At 36.7% G+C, this 13,366-nt stretch overlaps 1 protein-coding gene across 2 annotated transcripts in view; it reads left to right on the top strand.

Moving 5' to 3' along the window:
• Nup58 (nuclear pore complex protein Nup58) overlaps window positions 1-13,366 on the top strand; it is a 271,379-nt gene that overhangs the window by 94,325 nt on the left and 163,688 nt on the right. The window lies entirely within an intron of this gene.

The following is a 13,366-nucleotide window of genomic DNA, read 5'->3' as shown; positions in this document are numbered from 1 at the left end:
ATCAGCACATGTGCTGATTTCCCATCTAAAGAAAGATTTCATTTCATTTCAAAAAATTTTTTCTCAGCTAAAGGAATGTTCAACTGAGCTGGCTAGGCCCTTGACATTTGTATAATTTGTATCTTAGTTTAGAAAAGATCCCAAAGGAATGAAAAGAATGTATGATAATCCCATTGCACAAGAGTGGTACAAAGACTGATGTGTCTATCAAACTATCAGTACCTCTGGCGTAATTGTAAAGATTTTAGAGGAATTGGTAAGAACTCACATAAAGAAATGGGTGAGCAAACAAAATATAATTTGGAAGGTATAGCATGGGTTTACTAAAAGGAGGTCATGTCTGAGCAATTTGCTCATATTTTATTATAATATTATGGCTGAGTTGGATAAATGGAATGGATACTCTATGATACTGCTGGACTTTGCATTTAATGGGATACCACATGAAAGGCTGTTGCATAAAGTAGAGAATATGGGATATTGGATTAGTAAACCATTGGCTTGGATAAGCGGATCGCTGATAGACAGAATCAGAAAGCCGTATATGGAAGACAAGAATCTTCCAGATTTAAGATGATCAGTGGTGTTGTGCCCCAAGGATCAGTCCTTGGATCATTGTTGTTTAATGCATACATTAATGATATTGGAAATGGGTTGACAGGTGATTTGTTGTTTGCTGATGATGCAAAGATTGAAAGGGCAATCAGAGATTGGTATACAGCATTTACAGGTGATTTGATGAATATGTTGGAATTGTGGGCAACCAATAATGATCCAAGGACTGGATCATTATTGGTTGCCCACAATTCCAACGTTCCAACAGTCATTGTTTGTTAGTATAAAGTTATGCACTTTGGTGTGATGCAGTATCCAACAGTATATTGTATTGGTGGGATTATGCTTGGCAAAACTTACAGACAAGTATCAGAAAGTGGTAAATGGGGGATGTGAATCTGCCAAATGTAAGGTGACCAGTGGTGTGCCCCCAATGATCAGTCCATGGATCATTGTTGTTTAATATATACATTAGAGTAGGCAGCTGACACAGAGAAAAGGAAGTTGGAGATCTAAATAGCAGAGCAGGAAATGAATACCAGACATACATTTTGGGAAAATTTGGAGTAAAGAAAGGAAAGCTAATAATAATGATAAGTACCTGCTAGATTTCTGTTCAAGACATGAACAAGTCATTAATTTATTTAATATGATTTAACCCTTCAATCATGTCCAACTATTGGAACTTTGTATTTTTACAGGGTAGTTCACCATTAGTTTGAATTTGATGTGAGAATGAAGAAGGTTTATTTTATCTAGAAACAGGTGTAGTTCTTGTTCAGAATGACCCAAACAAGAACTGGATTTACACATCCAAAGAAAAGAAGATAGTTCTATCTCCACTTCTATTGCAAGCTGACATTTTCAGGTTGCTACATTCACAATTCTTCTGCTCATCATCCATCTCAAAAATTTGGCATCATTAGTAACAGAGCACACGGATTCTGCTCCTCTGAAGAATCTCTAAACCAAGAATTGGAAATAATCAAAAATACAGCCATACTAAATGGATACAATCTTAAAACAACTCAAAAAAATAATCAGTCACTTCCTCACACATCAACCTATACATGGGATTCCCATCTATAGGTTGGGATTCCCATACTAAGCCCATGGGATTCCCATACCTTATGTCAAAGGTATCTCCGAACGTCTTTCAAAAATTATGAAGAAATACAAACTTGCTACTGCCTACAAACCAATCATCCAGATCTATAACTTGTTACCTTCTCCTAAAGACAAACTCTCGCCTCTGATGCCACCTGGTGTGTACAAGGTTCCATGCTCCTGTAAATTGTCTTACTATGGACAGACAGGTAGATCTGTTCATAAATGCATTTTGGAACATCAAGACCATATCCATCTTATCGAACTGCAGAAATCTGGCCTCGCACAACGGATCCAAACCATAGGATCCATTGGAAAAAGACCAAACCTCTACATAGATATTTATATAAACATGAACGTTTATATAAAGAAAGTGCTGAAGCCCTGCTTCACAAACCAAATCTAAACCGTAATGACATTCTTGTTATTCCTAAAGTATGGGAAATTGTCATACAAAATTGTGTAAAATAATTTTTTTATATATGTTATCTCATTTTAATGTAATCTATTTTTTTTCCCCTTCAGATATATTTTAATTTAATTCTGTAGCACGCTACTACACCATATTGGGATTCCATTGTAATTATGCGCCCTAACTGTATGTTATTCCTAGTGTTGTTTGAATAAATTGTAGTGATGATGCCCTGTGATGAAATATTTACTTATTAAAACTTATTACTGTAGTTATTACGTGTGTTTGTTTGGTCATGAATTCTCCAGTTTTCATTGTACAATAAATACATGGTACTGATGTATTATAAGTTGAATCTTAAAACACACACACACACACACCTTATTTGAAATATAAGAGTGAAATATAAGAAATATATAAGTATATGTAATAAGAGTGTAAGAATAGTTAAAAGTAATTAAAGTTGAGCTGCTTTCAAGGGTGAACCTGTAGACTCCAATATACAAATATTATTCCACGAAAAAATGGGAATTTGATGACAAGAATCAAAACTTTTACATCAACAAAGCATGTGCTGAAGTTTTCTGATAGAAAAATTACAACTCTGTGGTGGACTCAAAAAGTTTAAGGCAGTGATTATTATTATTATTATTATTATTCAGGCCTCCATGGAGTCAAAAGACTCATCGTGGGAGATACTTTCTCGGAAACACAAAGTCTATCATATCACTCCTTGAACTCATTGACCATTCTTGCTCTCACCACTCTATCAGACAATACATTCCACTGTTCAACCACCCTTCATGCAAAGAAACCACTTCTCACCCTCTTGCTCACACCTTCCTTTTGTAACTTCCAGTGAAGGCCCCCCTTTGTCATTGCTCCTTCCACCAAGCAAAAGAGCTCCCCAGTGTCAACCATGTAACTACCTCTCAACAGTTTAAAAGTCTCAATCATATCGCATCCCCTTCTATCTACCAAACTTTACAGTCCACATTCCTTCAGCCGATCCGCATAACTAATACTGTACAGTCCTGAAATTCTTTCCACAGTTAATTTATCTCTTTCAAATCCTGGGGACTAAATTTGAGGCACTCTTCTCCTTCATTTTCGACAATAGTTTAAGTGTGGTCTGATCAGGGCCTTATACAATGGAACAATAACTCTTTTATATCTGCAGGTCAGTGTCCTTCTCACTATGGCAGCAATCCTCTGGGGTTACCCTCGCCACCTTTGCAATATGTTCCCTGAATTTTAGGTTTTTACCAATCATTATCCCCAGATATCTTGTTTCCCCTACTTCCTCCAATCGAGTATGCAGTCTCCCTTTGATGTATCCCAAACTTCAAGACTTTATATTTTGCTGCATTATACTGCCATCCCCCATTCATTTGTCCATATGTCTAGTTTATTCAAATCCTCTTGCAGGGCTACCACATCTACACTATTAGTAATAACCCTTCCCAGCTTCACATCATCTGCAAACAACTCAACATCTCTTTGCAATCCATTGACTATCATTGATATAAAGGTTAAACAATACAGGTCCCAGTACAGAGCCCTGTGGGACCCCATTTGTAACCTTCTGCCTCCTTGATATTGCTCCACCATACACAACTCTCTGATACCTATCAGACAGCCGATCCTGAATCCAGTTGACTAATCCGATATCTAAATCCATTTGCTGCAACATAAATATCAGCTTATGTGGTGCTCTGTCAAATGGCTTTGCAAAATCTAAAAAAAAAAGATGCTGTATATGCCTTTCCCTCAATCAACTGCTCTTGTCACTTTGTTATAAAAGGCAATCATATTAATAAAGCAAGAGCGCCCCTTAACAAATCCATGTTGACTCTCACAGATAACATTACCTTCATCTGCCAAACACTGTGTATGGTTCTTCACTAATTTCTCCAAGATCTTAACAACTACTGATGAGACACAAACTAGCCTATAATTAGACACATCCAGTTTGCTACTGTCCTTATGCAATGGCACTATCTTACCTTCCATTCCTTGGGTACCTTTCCCGTAGCCAGTTTCATTGAAAATCCAGGTCAACAGAGCTGTAGTTCTTTAGCACATTCTCTCAAAACCCGTTGTGAAATACCATCCAGTCCCACAGCTTTACTGATATCCAAAGCACTCAGTATTTGGAACATGCTCTCATCTTGGACCTCTAAACATCGAACCTGCCCTATCCTTCTACTTTTGAAACTTAAGGGTGGTTTGAAAAGTTCTCGGCCTAGACCATAGAGAGCAACACTATCGGCAAGATTTTTTTTTTCCCAAGTTGGTACATCTGTCATAAGCATCCCTGTGAAATTTCAAGTCAGTTCTATCAAGTAGTTTGTTTTATATAGCTGTCTGAAGCAAAAGTGTTGTCTGTATCCCTTGAAATTGATAAAATTGAGTATCGTGCAGTTATAAAATTCTTTGTAAAAGAAGGTTTAATGAATAAAGTATGGGCACTCTTCTCCTTCATTTTCGACAATTAAGAAATGGGCTGCCGAGTTTAAATGTGACTGTATAAGCCTTGAAGGACATCCAAAAAGTGTAACAACACCAGACATCATTGATCAAGTGCACGATATGGTATTGGATGACCATCCAGTCAAAGTGCGTGAAATTGCTGAGACTATAGGCATTTCAAAAGAACATATAAGATATATTTTGCACGAAGAATTGGAAACGAAAATGCTTTGCGCAAGATGGGTGTTGCACTTGCTCACAGCAGATCAAAAATGCACTCACATGAAAATCTCTGAACAGTGCTTGGAGCATTTTAACAAGAATAAAACTGATTTTGTGCATCAGTTTATTACTATGGATGAGACTTGGATTCACCATTACACACCAGAATCCAAACAGCAGTCAAAATAGTGGACAGAAGCCGGTTGTTCAGTGCCAAAGATAAAGTCAGTTCCATCAGCAGGAAAGGCATGGCATCGATGTTTTGGGATGCTAAAGGCTTGTTTATTAATTATCTTCAGAAGGGTAAGACAATAACCAGGGAATATTATTCCGATCTTTTAACCAGACTAGACGAAAAAATTCGTGAGAAAAGACCCAGTGTGCAGAAGAAAAAAATCATCTTTTTATAGGACAATGCGCCTGCCCACAAAAGTGTTTTGGCAATGGGAAAATTAAGTGATCTGCACGATGAATTGTTGGAACTAAAAGTCTTCCTCGCTGGTGAGTGTTTTTCTTCAAATCAAGAGGTGATTGCAGCTGTAGAGGAGTATTTTGCAGATCTTGCTGAGAAACCACTACAGGGATGGGATAATGGTGCTGGAGCATTGCTGGAATAAATGTCTTAAGGGAGATTATGTTGAAAAATAAAAATAATTTTGAAATTATAAATCTGTTTTTTCATTGTTAGGCTGAGAACTTTTTAGACCACCCTCGTACTTCTCCCGGATGAAATAATCCAATAAAGTTTTAATTGAACAACTCCAGTATGTCCTTTGCATCAGTCACTCTATTCCCATTTTTATCCGACGATGTCATTCTTCCACAATCATTTCTCCTCCTACTGGCCACATAGCTAAAAAATTCCGTAGGATTTTCTTTGCATCTGGAGAGATTGCTGTTTTCTGAACGATTCGGTGTGTCACTGTAGGGAAATTATAATTCCCAGGGTGGATGGTAACTTTGGGGAAGAGGGATGACATCAGGTAACACAGAGTCCAGTGGAGTCTGGAGGAGATAATGATATGTATAGAAGCAGTGACATTTTTATGCTTCAAACTAATGCCAGGAGTATCTGGAATAAAAGAGATGAACTGGTGGGGCTGATAGCATCAGCCTGGCCAAAGATTAATGAGATCTCTGAGAAGTGATTAACTGAAGATGATATAATAACAGGAATAGAAGTAGCAGGATAGGAAGGAAAAACAGGGTGATGGAGTACTACTAATGATTAGTGATGATTTATGTCCTCTAAAAGTGGAGGCTTTGGAAGGCAGTGACACTAATGATTTTGAAAGCATATGGTGTGAGGTAGAGGTGAGCAAGACAAGATATTTAGTGGGATGTTGCTACAAGCCAAGGAGCACAGAAGATGGGGAGCAGGAGATGTTTAGGCAGTTGAGCTTTGCAAATACAAGAGGATAGCTATGGGAGATTTTAACTACAAGCAGTATAAGTTGGGAAGAGAAAAATGCATGTAGTAATAAGGGAGTGGAATTTTAGGCAACATGTAACAGAGGGAACACAAGAGGTTCGAGAATTTTAGATTTCGTCATAGCATCAGAAGAGCTGATAATAACTGAGATGACATCTCCCCCCCCCCAACTGGGGGGGAGAGGGGAGATATGCTTTCAAAATCATTAATGTCACTGCCTTCCAAAGCCTCCACTTTTAGAGGACATAAGTCATCACTTATCATTAGTAGTACTCCATCACCCGGTTTTTCCTTCCTATCCTGCCAAAAAATGCTGTACCCTGCTACTTCTATTCCTGTTATTATATCATCTTCAGTTAATCACGTCTCAGAGATCTCATTAATCTTTGGCCAGGCTGATGCTATCAGCCCCACCAGTTCATCTCTTTTATTCCGGATACTCCTGGCATTAGTATGAAGCATAAAAATGTCACTGCTTCTATACATATCATTATCTCCTCCAGACTCCACTGGACTCGGTGTTACCTGATGTCATCCCTCTTCCCCAAAGTACCCAATTCCCACAAGGGGCCACCCCTGCTACCATCCACCCTGGGAATTATAATTTCCCTACAGTGACACACCGAATCGTTCAGAAAACAGCAATCTCTCTCCAGATACCTATGTCCTTCCTCATCCAAATGCAAGTGGTCTCTCACATATAGTTCCTTTCTGTCCTCAAATGCCCTCCAAGCATCCACATATTCTAATCATCTCTTCTGACACATTCTGGCTATTATGCTATTCATTATTACTGCTCAGCTCGTCATTATTACCTGGGTAACACACCTACTATCTTTCCTTTCTGCGTTTTCTTTTGTACAACCTCAAACATGAATCTCAGATCTCTTGACACTATTCACACTGCCTCTCAAGTCATTCACCATCACAATCTCATCCACCCTTTCACCCTGCTTAATTGCCATAGCCACACTTTCTATCATTGCTCCAGGCAAACACTCCTCTGCCATCTTATCTTGCACACCACGGATCATCGAGTCTCCATACATCACAACTCTTACCATTCTGTTCCTTGATTGCTCACCTGCATCCCTCCCTCACTCTCTCTCTTTTCTCTAACCCTTTCTATCTGTGTTCCCTTACTTACCTGCCGTCCTGGCATTGCTCTCTCTCCCTTGTTCCAACACTCCCTTGCATTCTTCTCATTCTCTCTCTCTGACTGCTTCTATTCTCTCCTCTTCTATCATTCCCATAACTCTCTCTCATTCCCTCTCTTCTACTGTTTCTGTTCTCTCCTCTTCTGTCATTCCCATAACTCTTTCTCACTCCTACTCTGATTAACCTTGCATTCATCTCTTCCATTTACCTTGCATTCATCTTTCACACTTCTCATCTCATTCTCGAGACCTTCCACCTCCTCTTTCAGCTCATCTATCTTTCTCTTTCTCTCTGCAAGTTAACCACTCTTGCTCACCATTCATCTTCCCAATTAAGACCATCTCCAAAAACTTTATAATCATTCAAACTTTCCACACTCCCCGCTCTTATTTTATATTTAGCTCATTATTCTCTCCCTCCATCACACTACTCGTATCTCTTGGTTGAGATTCTCCCACCCATGATGCAACAAGGTCGGTTGTGGTAATATCTAACTCACTATGTTCTTCCCATTACCTACATTTTGCACATATATGTATCCCCCCCCCCCCCCTTCTCTCACTCACCACATATCCAACTGCCAGGAAGCATACATACCACAAGCACTGCATTCCACAAAATCCTGTGGCATGTTGCGTAAAATATAGTCCTTGAATGGGGGAGGACATGATGAGATGCTGTTTGTAATTGGAGCTGCGACTGCTGCCATCATTCAAATAGTTCCGAGGAACTACTACAGCTAGACTTAAATACTAAACGCTCTACTGTAGGCTAATTTACTTACGCGATACTATGAATATAAACTATATTTAACTATACTAAATAACAAAAACTTTTCTTCTTCTTCTCTTCCACTGCAGATGTGTCTGACTCTGACCTCACCTTCTTGGTAACAAAAATAACACAATATAAGCAGCAACTTAACTCCAAAAGCTGCACCACTGAGGGACACTTGTATTACTGAAAAAATGTTGCACAATTCGCAACAGAAGTCGCACTATACACTGAATTAAAATCCATTGTAAGTTATGGAAACAAACAAGCATTTAAAAAAATTCTAGCAAATAAATTAGTACGTGCTCTGATGGAATACTGAGAAAAATGTAAGAAAGCAAAAGCATTGTGTAAAATTAGCCACACAATTGTCATAGGAAGACTTTTTGTAAGAATATAGAAGATAAATATCAGGAAGTGGCAAAATATTCTAGAGGCTTTTGAAAAAGCTCAGAAATGAAGAAAACAGGACTGTAAAAGGAATCAGAGATGAAATGGTGACATGAAAACTTGTAGATAACATATTCTAGATGTCTTGAGTAATTACATTGAAAGATGCTAAATGAAATGAGAATTAAATAATCATCATCATCATCAAATTCCTGACGTACCCCTCAAGGGGTGTACAGGATATGATAGTATTACATGAAAAATTTACATCATTACTAACTTCCTATCTACAATTCTTCTCCACATCAGTCTATTACTTGTAAAGACTCCAACATTATCAGATCTTATATTTCTATCGTCTAAGGCACTTTGTACCGTATCAATCCACCTATATCTTGGTCTTCCTCTGGGTCGTTTTCCTGCCAACCTGGCAGAAAACACTTGTTTTGCTAATCTTTCCTCGTCAATTCTGGTTAAGTGACCATACCACCTGAGATTAGCTCTGCTAATGCATTCCTGGATGCTGAGCTGACAATGTCAAGTTATTTCCTAATATCCTCGTTTTTAATATGATATTACCATTGATGCCATCTGTTCATGCCTCTATTCTTTCTCAGGACTCTCATATATACGGTCTCTAGTCTTTGGTCAAGTGTTTTACTTCTGACCCAGCTCTCAGATCCATAAGTTTGAACTGGTTTGAACACTGTTTTGTATACAGCTAACTTAGTGTTCCAACTAATTTCTCTTATTCCATATGAATTTATTCAATTGACTTCCTACCATACCAACTTTGTTGATTCTGTTGTCTATTTCCATATTCAATTTACCATCTTCACTAAAAATCGTGCCCAAGTAGCTGAAAAGTTTTACTTGTTCCACAGGTTCTCCATTCACAACACAGTTGACATTTTCAATGATTCTGCCTATTTTCATTGTCATTGTCTTTTTATTGCTGACCTTCATACCATATCTATTACAACAGTTATTCAGTTTAGTCAGGGAATCTTGCAGACTTGTAGCGGATTTATTTAGAAGTATAACGCATAAAGCAAAGAGCTGATATTAACATCTCCAATTCTGATATCATGTTTAATACCACTTTCCTTCATAATATGATCCATATAGATAATGAATAACAGAGGGGATAATGTACATCCTTGTCTCACACCAGAATTAACATTAAACCATCTTCCTGTACTTCCTTCAATTCTAGCTGCTGACTTACAACTCAAATAAAGATTAAGTATTGCTTGATATAACTGTAGCGTATTGAATAGCCTATCTCTTGACACCTTGTCGTATGCCTTTTCCAGATCGGCAAAACTTAAATACCATGCTTTCTCAACTATTTGCCGTAAAGTGAAGATCTGATCCTCACATCCTCTATTTGGCCTGAATCCAGCTTGTTCTTCACTAAGCTTTTCTTCCACAATTCTTCTTAACCGTTTCTCAACTGTATACTTGCATAAATCTTGCCAGGAACACTCAGTAGGGAAATACCTCTATAATTCTCACATTCAGTTTTATTTCCCGTTTTATATATGGGTACTATGAGAGCTCTACTCCAATCATCAGGAATTCGTCCCTCTGTCCAGGCCTTCTGAACTATGCAGTGCAGCTACTGTAAGACTTTATTACCACCATACTTAAGCAATTCTGGTTGAATATCATCTACTTCTGCTGCCTTTCCACATTTCAAGCCTTTGATGGTTTTTTTCTACTTCAAGTATGGATATGCATTCCTGACTGTATGCCTATTGAGTGTTTTCTACCACTGTGCTATCACTGCTTGTTTCATATAACAATTTTTCGAAGTAATTACTCCATACTTCAAGGATATCCTTTTCTCCCATTTTCATGTCACCTTTATCATCTCTAACTCCTTTTACAGCACTCTTTCCTCCATTTCTAAGCTTCTTCAACAAACTCCAAAATATCTTGCCACCTTCTTGATATTTATTTTCTATGTTCTTGCCAAAGTCCTTCCATGACTTTTGTTTATAGAAGAATGCAATTTGGAGTACATGTCAGCACTCTAGGTATAAAAAAGCAATTAAAAACAGCTGGAATATATAATACTCAACCAGAAACATTCAAATATAGAGGTGAAAAGTTTTGCATTTGTTGTGGAAGTCAGAAGGCAACTTCAAATGTTTGGAATAAATCTGTTAGGGTGCCTATCTGTAAAAAAAAAAATAAAATAAAAGGGGGAATCAAAACTGAATGACAGAATTACAAAGCAGTTTTCCTGCTAAGTGTTCATTGTAAAATTTATGCAAGCATACTTGAGAAAAGCTAAGCAACGACCTCTAAACAAATAGAGGTCAATGGAATATAATAAAGTAGATCTAAAAAGCAAAAATTTGACTCTGTTATGTTGATGATATTTTCATCATCTGGACAGGCTCAAAGGAGGAATTGCAGCATTTCAAAAACTACCTTAATGACCCAATATATATAATTTACCCTTGAACTTGAAAGCTGCTAGAAATTACCTTTCCTTATGTTAACTGCTAGAAATTATCTATGTTAACTTCTTTACTATTTTTTTAACCTTTTTTTTTTTTGTGGTATCAATAAAATAAATATACCATACAGATATAAAATAAATGGAAAAAGAAGAATTGGATGACCAAGAAAGTGATGGCATGAGCCTGGAACAGGCCACTTTGCCTAAAGTTCATGATACAAATAATAATGATAGTAATCTTCTAATGAAGTGGGCCAGTTGTCTTACAGTACTAGTAGTCTCTAATTGAATAAAGTATATTTTGTTTCTTTTCTTTTCATTTTGTAGTCTTTATATACTAAAATTTTGATGGAAATGTATGAAAGCTAAGTTGAGTGTAAATGTACAAAACAAAAGTCATTGAATAAGTTTTTTAACATTATTGAAATCACGAAGATGGCAAAATATTCCTTTGGCTACTACTAGGGGAGAAGATATAGAGGAAATCCTGAGTGGATGATCTCCTTGCCATTCTCAAGCTGGGCAAAGATAATATAATGAATTTCAATTTAAAAAAATACAGTTCTGTTTTATTACCAGTTAAGATCAGTTGTTTCTTCTTAGCTACCTCTCACATCTAGCTTATCCTAGCTAATTTTCATAGACATCAAAATTAGGGCATCAAACTCCACATACAAATTTGTCAAACATATAACCAAAGTGCTCAAGATATATTGGCAACACACCTTCACACATAAAAAACTCATCCCACTTTAAAGCCATTATAGAAAAACTCTCTTACTTCAAAAAAATATAATGGTCGGTTTTGAAGTCTCTTCCTTATTTCAATGTCCTACTCAAAGATACCTTAGACCCCCATTCAAGCCAAATTTCTTCCTGATATAGATTGAATAATATAAGCACATAAACACAAGAAAGATGTTTAATTAGCCAAATATCTTTGGCTAATTAAATATCTTCCACCTGATATCTCAGCCCTATTTCAGTTCACCATGAACTCAGGCTATTTCGTTTGGCAAGAAAAATTCTACAAACAGATATAGGAGGCAGCCATGGGCAACCCTGGCCAACTTCTTTATGGAGATCTTTGAAGAAAAAGCCTTAATCTCTGTCTCACCTAAACCCACTGTTTGCTATGTGAATGATGTGTTCGTTATTTGGCCACATGGCCTGCATACACTTCACAATTTCTCATCATACTTAAACATTCAACACCTCAAGATCCAGTTTACCTTGGAAAAAGAAAACAACAGTCTCCCTTTCCTGGACATGCGAGCCTGATGGATTCCTGGCTTTTTCTGTTTACAGAAAACCTACACATACAAGTAGATGCATTCACCAACAATCACACCACACCCCTCCCAACAATATGGGATTATAAAAATCCTATATAAAAGAGCGAAATTAATCCGTTCAGATAACAATACCCTAACTATTGAACCTGACCATATCCTTAACACCTTCTCAGCCAATGACTACAACTCCCCAAATATCCGAAAAATATTAAAACAAGTTAACCACAACCCCACTCCCTATTCATAACAGAGATTACTCTAAATCTATCTTCTTCTTTTTTTAGCTCTACAATCCTTTATAGGTTTTGGCTAGCTTCACAATATTTTTCCATTCTACTCTATTCAGTGCAGTACTTTTCCAATTCTTAACTTTAAGAATTCCAATGTCTTTCTCAACCTCATCTAACCATCTCTTTTTAGTTCATCCTCTTCTCCTTTGTCCAATTATTTTCCATTTATATATATTTTTTAACTCCTCTGCTTTCTAAGTGGCCTATCCATGCTATTCTCTGTGCCTTAATAAATCTAATATCTTCTCCATTTATTAATTCATTAATTTCATTATTTGTTCTTATTCTCCAATTGTCATTCTTCTCTTGAATTGGTCCATATCATTATTTTCCTTTTCAATATCCTTAAAAAGGAATTTCAATATCCTATTCTCTTCTTTTTGGGGTAGAGGCCATGATTCACATCCATATGTTAGTACTGTTTAATAATCAATTTATAAATGTTTAATTTAGAATTCTTATCTACAACTTTACTACCCATAATCCTTTATGCATGTGATAGCATTTATTTACAGCTATTATTCTATTATTTATTTCTTCTGCTATGTTATTGTTAGGGATCCTAGATATTTAAAATGATTTACTGATTCAAAATTATAGCCATCTATACTACATTTAGAAGCTTTTCTGTTTTTTTTTTCTTTCATATTGCATATATTTAGTTTTTTGTTCATCAATTTGTAAACCAACTTCTTTTGCATTTAAATCTAATTCTTTAACCTTACTTTCTAAATCTTTTTTGGTACGACTGATTATTTCATTATTATCTGCATATGCACAAATCTG

The sequence above is a fragment of the Typopeltis vanoorti genome, chromosome 13, assembly GCF_054136105.1.
Source record: "Typopeltis vanoorti isolate ZY-2024b chromosome 13, IOZ_Tvanoo_1.0, whole genome shotgun sequence".
Taxonomy (NCBI): Eukaryota; Metazoa; Arthropoda; class Arachnida; order Uropygi; family Thelyphonidae; genus Typopeltis; species Typopeltis vanoorti.
This window is presented reverse-complemented; position numbering and strand designations above follow the sequence as displayed.